The 17,951-nt window shown below is 38.9% G+C and overlaps 3 non-coding genes across 3 annotated transcripts; all 3 read right to left on the reverse strand.

The window, feature by feature from the left end:
- Positions 1-127: 127 nt before the first annotated feature.
- Positions 128-291, reverse strand: LOC135003265 (U1 spliceosomal RNA). Its single transcript, XR_010204314.1, has one exon. It is a non-coding gene; the product is annotated as a U1 spliceosomal RNA (small nuclear RNA).
- Positions 292-17,098: 16,807 nt separating this feature from the next.
- On the reverse strand, positions 17,099-17,261 carry LOC135003286 (U1 spliceosomal RNA). The gene has a single exon (XR_010204321.1). It is a non-coding gene; the product is annotated as a U1 spliceosomal RNA (small nuclear RNA).
- A 152-nt stretch (positions 17,262-17,413) lies between these two features.
- LOC135003251 (U1 spliceosomal RNA) lies at positions 17,414-17,577 on the reverse strand. Its single transcript, XR_010204302.1, has one exon. It is a non-coding gene; the product is annotated as a U1 spliceosomal RNA (small nuclear RNA).
- Positions 17,578-17,951: the final 374 nt, after the last annotated feature.

Below are 17,951 nucleotides of genomic sequence, written 5' to 3' on the forward strand. Positions count from 1 at the left end.
CGCTGCTCGGGCACCCCCCTGTCAAGTGAAGGAGATCCAACTGAGGCAGCACAAGGGAACTCTCGAAAGAAGAACAAGGCTAGAGGAAGATCTGAGACAAAGAAATCTGACTTTTACCAGAGCTGACCAGAGGAAAGCACAAACACAGTCCCCCACTACCACAAATAATGCAGTTGAGTTTCCCACATTTGGGGAAATCACAGGGGTCAGCATACCCAGAATGCAATGAATGAACCTCACCCTGGGAGAACAATCTTCATGACCATGGTATCTCCTATGCAAAATAAGTATGATTTGGGATAGGGCTGGGGAGGGCCGCTGCTCAGGCACATCTCTCTTTTGCAAAGAGCTAGGCATTGGAAAATTCAGGGCTATAACGTGCAGATGAAGAACTAACAGTAGGATTTAAAATTTTCATTCTAGTATCTTTCGTTTGGGAGAAAAATGCAAAGGTACAATACAGCTTTTCCTTGCCGATATCTCTCTTTTGCAAAGAGATAGGCATTGGAAAATTCAGGGCTATAACGTGTAGATGAAGCACTAACAGGAGGCTTTAAAATTTTCATTCTATTGTCTTTCGTTTGGGAGAAAAATGCAAAGGTACAATACAGTTTTTCCTTGCCGATATCTCTCTTTTGCAAAGAGATAGGCATTGGAAAATTCAGGGCTATAACGTGTAGATGAAGCACTAATAGGAGGCTTTAAAATTTTCATTCTAGTGTCCTTCGTTTGGGAGAAAAATGCAAAGGTACAATACAGCTTTTCCTTGCTGATATCTCTCTTTTGCAAAGAGATAGGCATTGGAAAATTCAGGGCTATAACGTGTAGATGAAGCACTAACAGTAGGCTTTAAAATGTTCATTCTAGTGTCTTTCGTTTGGGAGAAAAATGCAAAGGTACAATACAGCTTTTCCTTGCCGATATCTCTCTTTTGCAAAGAGATAGGCATTGGAAAATTCAGGGCTATAACGTGTAGATGAAGCACTAACAGGAGGCTTTAAATTTTTCATTCTAGTGTCCTTCGTTTGGGAGAAAAATGCAAAGGTACAATACAGCTTTTCCTTGCCGATATCTCTCTTTTGCAAAGAGATAGGCATTGGAAAATTCAGGGCTATAACGTGTAGATGAAGCACTAACAGTGGGCTTTAACATTTTCATTCTAGTGTCTTTCGTTTGGGAGAAAAATGCAAAGGTACAATACAGCTTTTCCTTGCCGATATCTCTCTTTTGCAAAGAGATAGGCATTGGAAATTTCAGGGCTATAACGTGTAGATGAAGCACTAACAGGAGGCTTTAAAATTTTCATTCTAGTGTCTTTCGTTTGGGAGAAAAATGCAAAAGTACAATGCAGCTTTTCCTTGCCGATATCTCTCTTTTGCAAAGAGATAGGCATTGGAAAATGCAGGGCTATAACGTGTAGATGAAGCACTATCAGGAGGCTTTAAAATTTTCATTCTAGTGTCTTTCGTTTGGGAGAAAAATGCAAAAGTACATTACACTTTTCCTTGCCGATATCTGTCTTTTGCAAAGAGATAGGCATTGGAAAATTCAGGGCTATAACGTGTAGATGAAGCACTAATAGGAGGCTTTAAAATTTTCATTCTAGTGTCCTTCGTTTGGGAGAAAAATGCAAAGGTACAATACAGCTTTTCCTTGCCGATATCTCTCTTTTGCAAAGAGATAGGCATTGAAAAATTCAGGGCTATAACGTGTAGATGAAGCACTAACAGGAGGCTTTAAAAGTTTCATTCTAGTGTCTTTCGTTTGGGAGAAAAATGCAAAGGTACAATACAGCTTTTCCTTGCCGATATCTCTCTTTTGCAAAGAGCTAGGCATTGGAAAATTCAGGGTTATAACGTGTAGATGAAGCACTAACAGGAGGCTTTAAAATTTTCATTTTAGTGTCTTTCGTTTGGGAGAAAAATGCAAAGGTACAATACAGCATTTCCTTGCCGATATCTCTCTTTTGCAAAGAGATAGGCATTGGAAAATTCAGGGCTATAACGTGTAGATGAAGCACTAACAGGAGGCTTTAAAATTTTCATTCTAGTGTCTTTCGTTTGGGAGAAAAATGCAAAAGTACAATGCAGCTTTTCCTTGCCGATATCTCTCTTTTGCAAAGAGATAGGCATTGGAAAATGCAGGGCTATAACGTGTAGATGAAGCACTAACAGGAGGCTTTAAAATTTTCATTCTAGTGTCTTTCGTTTGGGAGAAAAATGCAAAGGTACAATACAGCATTTCCTTGCCGATATCTCTCTTTTGCAAAGAGATAGGCATTGGAAAATTCAGGGCTATTACGTGTAGATGAAGCACTAACAGGAGGCTTTAAAATTTTCATTCTAGTGTCTTTCGTTTGGGAGAAAAATGCAAAAGTACAATGCAGCTTTTCCTTGCCGATATCTCTCTTTTGCAAAGAGATAGGCATTGGAAAATGCAGGGCTATAACGTGTAGATGAAGCACTAACAGGAGGCTTTAAAATTTTCATTCTAGTGTCTTTCGTTTGGGAGAAAAATGCAAAGGTACAATACAGCATTTCCTTGCCGATATCTCTCTTTTGCAAAGAGATAGGCATTGGAAAATTCAGGGCTATAACGTGTAGATGAAGCACTAACAGGAGGCTTTAAAATTTTCATTCTAGTGTCCTTCGTTTGGGAGAAAAATGCAAAGGTACAATACAGCTTTTCCTTGCCGATATCTCTCTTTTGCAAAGAGATAGGCATTGGAAAATTCAGGGCTATAACGTGTAGATGAAGCAGTAACAGGAGGCTTTAAAATTTTCATTCTAGTGTCTTTCGTTTGGGAGAAAAATGCAAAAGTACAATACACTTTTCCTTGCCGATATCTCTCTTTTGCAAAGAGATAGGCATTGGAAAATTCAGGGCTATAACGTGTAGATGAAGCACTAATAGGAGGCTTTAAAATTTTCATTCTAGTGTCCTTCGTTTGGGAGAAAAATGCAAAGGTACAATACAGCTTTTCCTTGCCGATATCTCTCTTTTGCAAAGAGATAGGCATTGGAAAATTCAGGGCTATAACGTGTAGATGAAGCACTAACAGGAGGCTTTAAAATTTTCATTCTAGTGTCTTTCGTTTGGGAGAAAAATGCAAAGGTACAATACAGCTTTTCCTTGCCGATATCTCTCTTTTGCAAAGAGCTAGGCATTGGAAAATTCAGGGCTATAACGTGTAGATGAAGCACTAACAGTAGGCTTTAACATTTTCATTCTAGTGTCTTTCGTTTGGGAGAAAAATGCAAAGGTACAATACAGTTTTTCCTTGCCGATATCTCTCTTTTGCAAAGAGATAGGCATTGGAAAATTCAGGGCTATAACGTGTAGATGAAGCACTAGTAGGAGGCTTTAAAATTTTCATTCTAGTGTCCTTCGTTTGGGAGAAAAATGCAAAGGTACAATACAGCTTTTCCTTGCCGATATCTCTCTTTTGCAAAGAGCTAGGCATTGGAAAATTCAGGGCTATAACGTGTAGATGAAGCACTAACAGTAGGCTTTAACATTTTCATTCTAGTGTCTTTCGTTTGGGAGAAAAATGCAAAGGTACAATACAGCTTTTCCTTGCCGATATCTCTCTTTTGCAAAGAGATAGGCATTGGAAATTTCAGGGCTATAACGTGTAGATGAAGCACTAACAGGAGGCTTTAAAATTTTCATTCTAGTGTCTTTCGTTTGGGAGAAAAATGCAAAAGTACAATGCAGCTTTTCCTTGCCGATATCTCTCTTTTGCAAAGAGATAGGCATTGGAAAATTCAGGGCTATAACGTGTAGATGAAGCAGTAACAGGAGGCTTTAAAATTTTCATTCTAGTGTCTTTCGTTTGGGAGAAAAATGCAAAAGTACAATACACTTTTCCTTGCCGATATCTCTCTTTTGCAAAGAGATAGGCATTGGAAAATTCAGGGCTATAACGTGTAGATGAAGCACTAATAGGAGGCTTTAAAATTTTCATTCTAGTGTCCTTCGTTTGGGAGAAAAATGCAAAGGTACAATACAGCTTTTCCTTGCCGATATCTCTCTTTTGCAAAGAGATAGGCATTGGAAAATTCAGGGCTATAACGTGTAGATGAAGCACTAACAGGAGGCTTTAAAATTTTCATTCTAGTGTCTTTCGTTTGGGAGAAAAATGCAAAGGTACAATACAGCTTTTCCTTGCCGATATCTCTCTTTTGCAAAGAGCTAGGCATTGGAAAATGCAGGGCTATAACGTGTAGATGAAGCACTAACAGGAGGCTTTAAAATTTTCATTCTAGTGTCTTTCGTTTGGGAGAAAAATGCAAAGGTACAATACAGCATTTCCTTGCCGATATCTCTCTTTTGCAAAGAGATAGGCATTGGAAAATTCAGGGCTATAACGTGTAGATGAAGCACTAACAGGAGGCTTTAAAATTTTCATTCTAGTGTCCTTCGTTTGGGAGAAAAATGCAAAGGTACAATACAGCTTTTCCTTGCCGATATCTCTCTTTTGCAAAGAGATAGGCATTGGAAAATTCAGGGCTATAACGTGTAGATGAAGCAGTAACAGGAGGCTTTAAAATTTTCATTCTAGTGTCTTTCGTTTGGGAGAAAAATGCAAAAGTACAATACACTTTTCCTTGCCGATATCTCTCTTTTGCAAAGAGATAGGCATTGGAAAATTCAGGGCTATAACGTGTAGATGAAGCACTAATAGGAGGCTTTAAAATTTTCATTCTAGTGTCCTTCGTTTGGGAGAAAAATGCAAAGGTACAATACAGCTTTTCCTTGCCGATATCTCTCTTTTGCAAAGAGATAGGCATTGGAAAATTCAGGGCTATAACGTGTAGATGAAGCACTAACAGGAGGCTTTAAAATTTTCATTCTAGTGTCTTTCGTTTGGGAGAAAAATGCAAAGGTACAATACAGCTTTTCCTTGCCGATATCTCTCTTTTGCAAAGAGCTAGGCATTGGAAAATTCAGGGCTATAACGTGTAGATGAAGCACTAACAGTAGGCTTTAACATTTTCATTCTAGTGTCTTTCGTTTGGGAGAAAAATGCAAAGGTACAATACAGTTTTTCCTTGCCGATATCTCTCTTTTGCAAAGAGATAGGCATTGGAAAATTCAGGGCTATAACGTGTAGATGAAGCACTAATAGGAGGCTTTAAAATTTTCATTCTAGTGTCCTTCGTTTGGGAGAAAAATGCAAAGGTACAATACAGCTTTTCCTTGCCGATATCTCTCTTTTGCAAAGAGCTAGGCATTGGAAAATTCAGGGCTATAACGTGTAGATGAAGCACTAACAGTAGGCTTTAACATTTTCATTCTAGTGTCTTTCGTTTGGGAGAAAAATGCAAAGGTACAATACAGCTTTTCCTTGCCGATATCTCTCTTTTGCAAAGAGATAGGCATTGGAAATTTCAGGGCTATAACGTGTAGATGAAGCACTAACAGGAGGCTTTAAAATTTTCATTCTAGTGTCTTTCGTTTGGGAGAAAAATGCAAAAGTACAATGCAGCTTTTCCTTGCCGATATCTCTCTTTTGCAAAGAGATAGGCATTGGAAAATTCAGGGCTATAACGTGTAGATGAAGCAGTAACAGGAGGCTTTAAAATTTTCATTCTAGTGTCTTTCGTTTGGGAGAAAAATGCAAAAGTACAATACACTTTTCCTTGCCGATATCTCTCTTTTGCAAAGAGATAGGCATTGGAAAATTCAGGGCTATAACGTGTAGATGAAGCACTAATAGGAGGCTTTAAAATTTTCATTCTAGTGTCCTTCGTTTGGGAGAAAAATGCAAAGGTACAATACAGCTTTTCCTTGCCGATATCTCTCTTTTGCAAAGAGATAGGCATTGGAAAATTCAGGGCTATAACGTGTAGATGAAGCACTAACAGGAGGCTTTAAAATTTTCATTCTAGTGTCTTTCGTTTGGGAGAAAAATGCAAAGGTACAATACAGCTTTTCCTTGCCGATATCTCTCTTTTGCAAAGAGCTAGGCATTGGAAAATTCAGGGCTATAACGTGTAGATGAAGCACTAACAGTAGGCTTTAAAATTTTCATTCTAGTGTCTTTCGTTTGGGAGAAAAATGCAAAGGTACAATACAGTTTTTCCTTGCCGATATCTCTCTTTTGCAAAGAGATAGGCATTGGAAAATTCAGGGCTATAACGTGTAGATGAAGCACTAATAGGAGGCTTTAAAATTTTCATTCTAGTGTCCTTCGTTTGGGAGAAAAATGCAAAGGTACAATACAGCTTTTCCTTGCCGATATCTCTCTTTTGCAAAGAGCTAGGCATTGGAAAATTCAGGGCTATAACGTGTAGATGAAGCACTAACAGTAGGCTTTAACATTTTCATTCTAGTGTCTTTCGTTTGGGAGAAAAATGCAAAGGTACAATACAGCTTTTCCTTGCCGATATCTCTCTTTTGCAAAGAGATAGGCATTGGAAATTTCAGGGCTATAACGTGTAGATGAAGCACTAACAGGAGGCTTTAAAATTTTCATTCTAGTGTCTTTCGTTTGGGAGAAAAATGCAAAAGTACAATGCAGCTTTTCCTTGCCGATATCTCTCTTTTGCAAAGAGATAGGCATTGGAAAATGCAGGGCTATAACGTGTAGATGAAGCACTAACAGGAGGCTTTAAAATTTTCATTCTAGTGTCTTTCGTTTGGGAGAAAAATGCAAAAGTACAATGCAGCTTTTCCTTGCCGATATCTCTCTTTTGCAAAGAGATAGGCATTGGAAAATGCAGGGCTATAACGTGTAGATGAAGCACTAACAGGAGGCTTTAAAATTTTCATTCTAGTGTCTTTCGTTTGGGAGAAAAATGCAAAGGTACAATACAGCATTTCCTTGCCGATATCTCTCTTTTGCAAAGAGATAGGCATTGGAAAATTCAGGGCTATTACGTGTAGATGAAGCACTAACAGGAGGCTTTAAAATTTTCATTCTAGTGTCTTTCGTTTGGGAGAAAAATGCAAAAGTACAATGCAGCTTTTCCTTGCCGATATCTCTCTTTTGCAAAGAGATAGGCATTGGAAAATGCAGGGCTATAACGTGTAGATGAAGCACTAACAGAAGGCTTTAAAATTTTCATTCTAGTGTCTTTCGTTTGGGAGAAAAATGCAAAGGTACAATACAGCATTTCCTTGCCGATATCTCTCTTTTGCAAAGAGATAGGCATTGGAAAATTCAGGGCTATAACGTGTAGATGAAGCACTAACAGGAGGCTTTAAAATTTTCATTCTAGTGTCTTTCGTTTGGGAGAAAAATGCAAAGGTACAATACAGTTTTTCCTTGCCGATATCTCTCTTTTGCAAAGAGATAGGCATTGGAAAATTCAGGGCTATAACGTGTAGATGAAGCACTAACAGGAGGCTTTAAAATTTTCATTCTAGTGTCCTTCGTTTGGGAGAAAAATGCAAAGGTACAATACAGCTTTTCCTTGCCAATATCTCTCTTTTGCAAAGAGCTAGGCATTGGAAAATTCAGGGCTATACCGTGTAGATGAAGCACTAACAGGAGGCTTTTAAATCTTCATTCTAGTGTCCATCGTTTGGGAGAAAAATGCAAAGGTACAATACAGCTTTTCCTTGCCGATATCTCTCTTTTGCAAAGAGATAGGCATTGGAAAATTCAGGGCTATAACGTGTAGATGAAGCACTAACAGGAGGCTTTAAAATTTTCATTCTAGTGTCTTTCGTTTGGGAGAAAAATGCAAAGGTACAATACAGCATTTCCTTGCCGATATCTCTCTTTTGCAAAGAGATAGGCATTGGAAAATTCAGGGCTATAACGTGTAGATGAAGCACTAACAGGAGGCTTTAAAATTTTCATTCTAGTGTCTTTCGTTTGGGAGAAAAATGCAAAGGTACAATACAGTTTTTCCTTGCCGATATCTCTCTTTTGCAAAGAGCTAGGCATTGGAAAATTAAGGGCTATAACGTGTAGATGAAGCACTAACAGGAGGCTTTAAAATTTTCATTCTAGTGTCTTTCGTTTGGGAGAAAAATGCAAAGGTACAATACAGCGTTTCCTTGCCGATATCTCTCTTTTGCAAAGAGATAGGCATTGGAAAATTCAGGGCTATAACGTGTAGATGAAGCACTAACAGGAGGCTTTAAAATTTTCATTCTAGTGTCTTTCGTTTGGGAGAAAAATGCAAAAGTACAATGCAGCTTTTCCTTGCCGATATCTCTCTTTTGCAAAGAGATAGGCATTGGAAAATGCAGGGCTATAACGTGTAGATGAACAGGAGGCTTTAAAATTTTCATTCTAGTGTCTTTCGTTTGGGAGAAAAATGCAAAAGTACAATGCTGCTTTTCCTTGCCGATATCTCTCTTTTGCAAAGAGATAGGCATTGGAAAATGCAGGGCTATAACGTGTAGATGAAGCACTAACAGGAGGCTTTAAAATTTTCATTCTAGTGTCTTTCGTTTGGGAGAAAAATGCAAAGGTACAATACAGCATTTCCTTGCCGATATCTCTCTTTTGCAAAGAGATAGGCATTGGAAAATTCAGGGCTATTACGTGTAGATGAAGCACTAACAGGAGGCTTTAAAATTTTCATTCTAGTGTCTTTCGTTTGGGAGAAAAATGCAAAAGTACAATGCAGCTTTTCCTTGCCGATATCTCTCTTTTGCAAAGAGATAGGCATTGGAAAATGCAGGGCTATAACGTGTAGATGAAGCAGTAACAGGAGGCTTTAAAATTTTCATTCTAGTGTCTTTCGTTTGGGAGAAAAATGCAAAAGTACAATACACTTTTCCTTGCCGATATCTCTCTTTTGCAAAGAGATAGGCATTGGAAAATTCAGGGCTATAACGTGTAGATGAAGCACTAATAGGAGGCTTTAAAATTTTCATTCTAGTGTCCTTCGTTTGGGAGAAAAATGCAAAGGTACAATACAGCTTTTCCTTGCCGATATCTCTCTTTTGCAAAGAGATAGGCATTGGAAAATTCAGGGCTATAACGTGTAGATGAAGCACTAACAGGAGGCTTTAAAATTTTCATTCTAGTGTCTTTCGTTTGGGAGAAAAATGCAAAGGTACAATACAGCTTTTCCTTGCCGATATCTCTCTTTTGCAAAGAGCTAGGCATTGGAAAATTCAGGGCTATAACGTGTAGATGAAGCACTAACAGTAGGCTTTAAAATTTTCATTCTAGTGTCTTTCGTTTGGGAGAAAAATGCAAAGGTACAATACAGTTTTTCCTTGCCGATATCTCTCTTTTGCAAAGAGATAGGCATTGGAAAATTCAGGGCTATAACGTGTAGATGAAGCACTAATAGGAGGCTTTAAAATTTTCATTCTAGTGTCCTTCGTTTGGGAGAAAAATGCAAAGGTACAATACAGCTTTTCCTTGCCGATATCTCTCTTTTGCAAAGAGCTAGGCATTGGAAAATTCAGGGCTATAACGTGTAGATGAAGCACTAACAGTAGGCTTTAACATTTTCATTCTAGTGTCTTTCGTTTGGGAGAAAAATGCAAAGGTACAATACAGCTTTTCCTTGCCGATATCTCTCTTTTGCAAAGAGATAGGCATTGGAAATTTCAGGGCTATAACGTGTAGATGAAGCACTAACAGGAGGCTTTAAAATTTTCATTCTAGTGTCTTTCGTTTGGGAGAAAAATGCAAAAGTACAATGCAGCTTTTCCTTGCCGATATCTCTCTTTTGCAAAGAGATAGGCATTGGAAAATGCAGGGCTATAACGTGTAGATGAAGCACTAACAGGAGGCTTTAAAATTTTCATTCTAGTGTCTTTCGTTTGGGAGAAAAATGCAAAAGTACAATGCAGCTTTTCCTTGCCGATATCTCTCTTTTGCAAAGAGATAGGCATTGGAAAATGCAGGGCTATAACGTGTAGATGAAGCACTAACAGGAGGCTTTAAAATTTTCATTCTAGTGTCTTTCGTTTGGGAGAAAAATGCAAAGGTACAATACAGCATTTCCTTGCCGATATCTCTCTTTTGCAAAGAGATAGGCATTGGAAAATTCAGGGCTATTACGTGTAGATGAAGCACTAACAGGAGGCTTTAAAATTTTCATTCTAGTGTCTTTCGTTTGGGAGAAAAATGCAAAAGTACAATGCAGCTTTTCCTTGCCGATATCTCTCTTTTGCAAAGAGATAGGCATTGGAAAATGCAGGGCTATAACGTGTAGATGAAGCACTAACAGAAGGCTTTAAAATTTTCATTCTAGTGTCTTTCGTTTGGGAGAAAAATGCAAAGGTACAATACAGCATTTCCTTGCCGATATCTCTCTTTTGCAAAGAGATAGGCATTGGAAAATTCAGGGCTATAACGTGTAGATGAAGCACTAACAGGAGGCTTTAAAATTTTCATTCTAGTGTCTTTCGTTTGGGAGAAAAATGCAAAGGTACAATACAGTTTTTCCTTGCCGATATCTCTCTTTTGCAAAGAGATAGGCATTGGAAAATTCAGGGCTATAACGTGTAGATGAAGCACTAACAGGAGGCTTTAAAATTTTCATTCTAGTGTCCTTCGTTTGGGAGAAAAATGCAAAGGTACAATACAGCTTTTCCTTGCCAATATCTCTCTTTTGCAAAGAGCTAGGCATTGGAAAATTCAGGGCTATACCGTGTAGATGAAGCACTAACAGGAGGCTTTTAAATCTTCATTCTAGTGTCCATCGTTTGGGAGAAAAATGCAAAGGTACAATACAGCTTTTCCTTGCCGATATCTCTCTTTTGCAAAGAGATAGGCATTGGAAAATTCAGGGCTATAACGTGTAGATGAAGCACTAACAGGAGGCTTTAAAATTTTCATTCTAGTGTCTTTCGTTTGGGAGAAAAATGCAAAGGTACAATACAGCATTTCCTTGCCGATATCTCTCTTTTGCAAAGAGATAGGCATTGGAAAATTCAGGGCTGTAACGTGTAGATGAAGCACTAACAGGAGGCTTTAAAATTTTCATTCTAGTGTCTTTCGTTTGGGAGAAAAATGCAAAGGTACAATACAGTTTTTCCTTGCCGATATCTCTCTTTTGCAAAGAGCTAGGCATTGGAAAATTAAGGGCTATAACGTGTAGATGAAGCACTAACAGGAGGCTTTAAAATTTTCATTCTAGTGTCTTTCGTTTGGGAGAAAAATGCAAAGGTACAATACAGCTTTTCCTTGCCGATATCTCTCTTTTGCAAAGAGATAGGCATTGGAAAATTCAGGGCTATAACGTGTAGATGAAGCACTAACAGGAGGCTTTAAAATTTTCATTCTAGTGTCTTTCGTTTGGGAGAAAAATGCAAAAGTACAATGCAGCTTTTCCTTGCCGATATCTCTCTTTTGCAAAGAGATAGGCATTGGAAAATGCAGGGCTATAACGTGTAGATGAAGCACTAACAGGAGGCTTTAAAATTTTCATTCTAGTGTCTTTCGTTTGGGAGAAAAATGCAAAAGTACAATGCAGCTTTTCCTTGCCGATATCTCTCTTTTGCAAAGAGATAGGCATTGGAAAATGCAGGGCTATAACGTGTAGATGAAGCACTAACAGGAGGCTTTAAAATTTTCATTCTAGTGTCTTTCGTTTGGGAGAAAAATGCAAAGGTACAATACAGCATTTCCTTGCCGATATCTCTCTTTTGCAAAGAGATAGGCATTGGAAAATTCAGGGCTATTACGTGTAGATGAAGCACTAACAGGAGGCTTTAAAATTTTCATTCTAGTGTCTTTCGTTTGGGAGAAAAATGCAAAAGTACAATGCAGCTTTTCCTTGCCGATATCTCTCTTTTGCAAAGAGATAGGCATTGGAAAATGCAGGGCTATAACGTGTAGATGAAGCACTAACAGAAGGCTTTAAAATTTTCATTCTAGTGTCTTTCGTTTGGGAGAAAAATGCAAAGGTACAATACAGCATTTCCTTGCCGATATCTCTCTTTTGCAAAGAGATAGGCATTGGAAAATTCAGGGCTATAACGTGTAGATGAAGCACTAACAGGAGGCTTTAAAATTTTCATTCTAGTGTCTTTCGTTTGGGAGAAAAATGCAAAGGTACAATACAGTTTTTCCTTGCCGATATCTCTCTTTTGCAAAGAGATAGGCATTGGAAAATTCAGGGCTATAACGTGTAGATGAAGCACTAACAGGAGGCTTTAAAATTTTCATTCTAGTGTCCTTCGTTTGGGAGAAAAATGCAAAGGTACAATACAGCTTTTCCTTGCCAATATCTCTCTTTTGCAAAGAGCTAGGCATTGGAAAATTCAGGGCTATACCGTGTAGATGAAGCACTAACAGGAGGCTTTTAAATCTTCATTCTAGTGTCCATCGTTTGGGAGAAAAATGCAAAGGTACAATACAGCTTTTCCTTGCCGATATCTCTCTTTTGCAAAGAGATAGGCATTGGAAAATTCAGGGCTATAACGTGTAGATGAAGCACTAACAGGAGGCTTTAAAATTTTCATTCTAGTGTCTTTCGTTTGGGAGAAAAATGCAAAGGTACAATACAGCATTTCCTTGCCGATATCTCTCTTTTGCAAAGAGATAGGCATTGGAAAATTCAGGGCTATAACGTGTAGATGAAGCACTAACAGGAGGCTTTAAAATTTTCATTCTAGTGTCTTTCGTTTGGGAGAAAAATGCAAAGGTACAATACAGTTTTTCCTTGCCGATATCTCTCTTTTGCAAAGAGCTAGGCATTGGAAAATTAAGGGCTATAACGTGTAGATGAAGCACTAACAGGAGGCTTTAAAATTTTCATTCTAGTGTCTTTCGTTTGGGAGAAAAATGCAAAGGTACAATACAGCATTTCCTTGCCGATATCTCTCTTTTGCAAAGAGATAGGCATTGGAAAATTCAGGGCTATAACGTGTAGATGAAGCACTAACAGGAGGCTTTAAAATTTTCATTCTAGTGTCTTTCGTTTGGGAGAAAAATGCAAAGGTACAATACAGTTTTTCCTTGCCGATATCTCTCTTTTGCAAAGAGCTAGGCATTGGAAAATTAAGGGCTATAACGTGTAGATGAAGCACTAACAGGAGGCTTTAAAATTTTCATTCTAGTGTCTTTCGTTTGGGAGAAAAATGCAAAGGTACAATACAGCTTTTCCTTGCCGATATCTCTCTTTTGCAAAGAGATAGGCATTGGAAAATTCAGGGCTATAACGTGTAGATGAAGCACTAACAGGAGGCTTTAAAATTTTCATTCTAGTGTCTTTCGTTTGGGAGAAAAATGCAAAAGTACAATGCAGCTTTTCCTTGCCGATATCTCTCTTTTGCAAAGAGATAGGCATTGGAAAATGCAGGGCTATAACGTGTAGATGAAGCACTAACAGGAGGCTTTAAAATTTTCATTCTAGTGTCTTTCGTTTGGGAGAAAAATGCAAAGGTACAATACAGCATTTCCTTGCCGATATCTCTCTTTTGCAAAGAGATAGGCATTGGAAAATTCAGGGCTATTACGTGTAGATGAAGCACTAACAGGAGGCTTTAAAATTTTCATTCTAGTGTCTTTCGTTTGGGAGAAAAATGCAAAAGTACAATGCAGCTTTTCCTTGCCGATATCTCTCTTTTGCAAAGAGATAGGCATTGGAAAATGCAGGGCTATAACGTGTAGATGAAGCACTAACAGAAGGCTTTAAAATTTTCATTCTAGTGTCTTTCGTTTGGGAGAAAAATGCAAAGGTACAATACAGCATTTCCTTGCCGATATCTCTCTTTTGCAAAGAGATAGGCATTGGAAAATTCAGGGCTATAACGTGTAGATGAAGCACTAACAGGAGGCTTTAAAATTTTCATTCTAGTGTCTTTCGTTTGGGAGAAAAATGCAAAGGTACAATACAGTTTTTCCTTGCCGATATCTCTCTTTTGCAAAGAGATAGGCATTGGAAAATTCAGGACTATAACGTGTAGATGAAGCACTAACAGGAGGCTTTAAAATTTTCATTCTAGTGTCCTTCGTTTGGGAGAAAAATGCAAAGGTACAATACAGCTTTTCCTTGCCAATATCTCTCTTTTGCAAAGAGCTAGGCATTGGAAAATTCAGGGCTATACCGTGTAGATGAAGCACTAACAGGAGGCTTTTAAATCTTCATTCTAGTGTCCATCGTTTGGGAGAAAAATGCAAAGGTACAATACAGCTTTTCCTTGCCGATATCTCTCTTTTGCAAAGAGATAGGCATTGGAAAATTCAGGGCTATAACGTGTAGATGAAGCACTAACAGGAGGCTTTAAAATTTTCATTCTAGTGTCTTTCGTTTGGGAGAAAAATGCAAAGGTACAATACAGTTTTTCCTTGCCGATATCTCTCTTTTGCAAAGAGATAGGCATTGGAAAATTCAGGGCTATAACGTGTAGATGTAGCACTAATAGGAGGCTTTAAAATTTTCATTCTATTGTCCTTCGTTTGGGAGAAAAATGCAAAGGTACAATACAGCTTTTCCTTGCCGATATCTCTCTTTTGCAAAGAGATAGGCATTGGAAAATTCAGGGCTATAACGTGTAGATGAAGCACTAACAGGAGGCTTTAAAATGTTCATTCTAGTGTCTTTCGTTTGGGAGAAAAATGCAAAGGTACAATACAGCTTTTCCTTGCCGATATCTCTCTTTTGCAAAGAGCTAGGCATTGGAAAATTCAGGGCTATAACGTGTAGATGAAGCACTAACAGTAGGCTTTAACATTTTCATTCTAGTGTCTTTCGTTTGGGAGAAAAATGCAAAGGCACAATACAGCTTTTCCTTGCCGATATCTCTCTTTTGCAAAGAGATAGGCATTGGAAAATTCAGGGCTAAAACGTGTAGATGAAGCACTAACAGGAGGCTTTAAAATTTTCATTCTAGTGTCTTTCGTTTGGGAGAAAAATGCAAAAGTACAATGCAGCTTTTCCTTGCCGATATCTCTCTTTTGCAAAGAGATAGGCATTGGAAAATGCAGGGCTATAACGTGTAGATGAAGCACTAACAGGAGGCTTTAAAATTTTCATTCTAGTGTCTTTCGTTTGGGAGAAAAATGCAAAAGTACAATGCAGCTTTTCCTTGCCGATATCTCTCTTTTGCAAAGAGATAGGCATTGGAAAATGCAGGGCTATAACGTGTAGATGAAGCACTAACAGGAGGCTTTAAAATTTTCATTCTAGTGTCTTTCGTTTGGGAGAAAAATGCAAAGGTACAATACAGCATTTCCTTGCCGATATCTCTCTTTTGCAAAGAGATAGGCATTGGAAAATTCAGGGCTATTACGTGTAGATGAAGCACTAACAGGAGGCTTTAAAATTTTCATTCTAGTGTCTTTCGTTTGGGAGAAAAATGCAAAAGTACAATGCAGCTTTTCCTTGCCGATATCTCTCTTTTGCAAAGAGATAGGCATTGGAAAATGCAGGGCTATAACGTGTAGATGAAGCACTAACAGAAGGCTTTAAAATTTTCATTCTAGTGTCTTTCGTTTGGGAGAAAAATGCAAAGGTACAATACAGCATTTCCTTGCCGATATCTCTCTTTTGCAAAGAGATAGGCATTGGAAAATTCAGGGCTATAACGTGTAGATGAAGCACTAACAGGAGGCTTTAAAATTTTCATTCTAGTGTCTTTCGTTTGGGAGAAAAATGCAAAGGTACAATACAGTTTTTCCTTGCCGATATCTCTCTTTTGCAAAGAGATAGGCATTGGAAAATTCAGGGCTATAACGTGTAGATGAAGCACTAACAGGAGGCTTTAAAATTTTCATTCTAGTGTCCTTCGTTTGGGAGAAAAATGCAAAGGTACAATACAGCTTTTCCTTGCCAATATCTCTCTTTTGCAAAGAGCTAGGCATTGGAAAATTCAGGGATATACCGTGTAGATGAAGCACTAACAGGAGGCTTTTAAATCTTCATTCTAGTGTCTTTCGTTTGGGAGAAAAATGCAAAGGTACAATACAGTTTTTCCTTGCCGATATCTCTCTTTTGCAAAGAGATAGGCATTGAAAAATTCAGGGCTATAACGTGTAGATGAAGCACTAATAGGAGGCTTTAAAATTTTCATTCTATTGTCCTTCGTTTGGGAGAAAAATGCAAAGGTACAATACAGCTTTTCCTTGCCGATATCTCTCTTTTGCAAAGAGATAGGCATTGGAAAATTCAGGGCTATAACGTGTAGATGAAGCACTAACAGGAGGCTTTAAAATTTTCATTCTAGTGTCTTTCGTTTGGGAGAAAAATGCAAAGGTACAATACAGCTTTTCCTTGCCGATATCTCTCTTTTGCAAAGAGCTAGGCATTGGAAAATTCAGGGCTATAACGTGTAGATGAAGCACTAACAGTAGGCTTTAACATTTTCATTCTAGTGTCTTTCGTTTGGGAGAAAAATGCAAAGGCACAATACAGCTTTTCCTTGCCGATATCTCTCTTTTGCAAAGAGATAGGCATTGGAAAATTCAGGGCTATAACGTGTAGATGAAGCACTAACAGGAGGCTTTAAAATTTTCATTCTAGTGTCTTTCGTTTGGGAGAAAAATGCAAAAGTACAATGCAGCTTTTCCTTGCCGATATCTCTCTTTTGCAAAGAGATAGGCATTGGAAAATGCAGGGCTATAACGTGTAGATGAAGCACTAACAGGAGGCTTTAAAATTTTCATTCTAGTGTCTTTCGTTTGGGAGAAAAATGCAAAAGTACAATACACTTTTCCTTGCCGATATCTCTCTTTTGCAAAGAGATAGGCATTGGAAAATTCAGGGCTATAACGTGTAGATGAAGCACTAACAGGAGGCTTTAAAATTTTAATTCTAGTGTCCTTCGTTTGGGAGAAAAATGCAAAGGTACAATACAGCTTTTCCTTGCCAATATCTCTCTTTTGCAAAGAGCTAGGCATTGGAAAATTCAGGGCTATACCGTGTAGATGAAGCACTAACAGGAGGCTTTTAAATTTTCATTCTATGCCCCAGCCCCTGAAGCATTCAAGCTGATTTCTTGCAGCAGCTGGGCACTGTAACAGCTCCAGAGCTGCTCTGTAAGGCAAGTAAAAGGGTGTGGGCCCTGCAGCACTACCTGTAGTTTGCATTGTGCATTGGAAGGCACAAAGTAAGCAGACGGGAGGAGAAGTCAGGATAGTGCACAAGGGTATAGAAGGGAGCGGCTGAAGAAAAGAGAAGTGGAAACAGACAGCAAACTAGGCTGGAGAGAGACCTGAGACAAAGAGATCTGAATTATACGAGAGCCGACCAGGGGAAACACAAATAATGCAGTCAAGTTTCCCACATTTGGGGAAATCGCAGGAGCAGCACACCCAGAGTACAATGGGTGAGCCTTGCCCTGGGAGAAGCACCTTCATGATCATAGTATCTCACCTGGCAGGTAAGTAGGAGTTGGGCTAGAGCTGGGGAGGGTCGCTGCTCGGGTACCCCCCTGTAAAGTGAAGGAGATCCAACTGAGGCAGCACAAGGGAACTCTCGAAAGAAGAACAAGGCTAGAGGAAGATCTGAGACAAAGAAATCTGACTTTTACCCGAGCTGACCAGAGGAAAGCACAAACACAGTCCCCCACTACCACAAATAATGCAGCTGAGTTTCCCACATTTGGGGAAATCACAGGGGTCAGCATACCCAGAATGCAATGAATGAACCTAACCCTGGGAGAACAATCTTCATGACCATGGTATCTCCTATGCAAAATAAGTATGATTTGGGATAGGGCTGGGGAGGGCCGCTGCTCAGGCACATCTCTGTCAAGTAAAGGAGATTCAACTGAGGCAGCACAAGGGAACTCTCATCTGGGGACAACAACTGCAGGGAGAACACATATTTTCAGATGAACATGGGAGGGCAGAAGGCTGCCTAATACTGAAGCACCCCCAAACAACAAACCAAATGCAACAACTAGTGCAAGCATTCCTGGGGGAAGGCCTGCAGCAGATGGATTTGAATATGGTGATGTCCTCCAAGCAGTGGGTCAAAGTTGGCTTCAACCCTCGTCTGCATATGAAAAGAATAAAGGGGTGTGCAGGGCATGGCGGCCTTTTGCGGCGCTTGGATGACCCCTAGTTCGCATTAAAC

The sequence above is a fragment of the Pseudophryne corroboree genome, unplaced genomic scaffold (genome assembly GCF_028390025.1).
Source record: "Pseudophryne corroboree isolate aPseCor3 unplaced genomic scaffold, aPseCor3.hap2 scaffold_1850, whole genome shotgun sequence".
Classification (NCBI taxonomy): Eukaryota; Metazoa; Chordata; class Amphibia; order Anura; family Myobatrachidae; genus Pseudophryne; species Pseudophryne corroboree.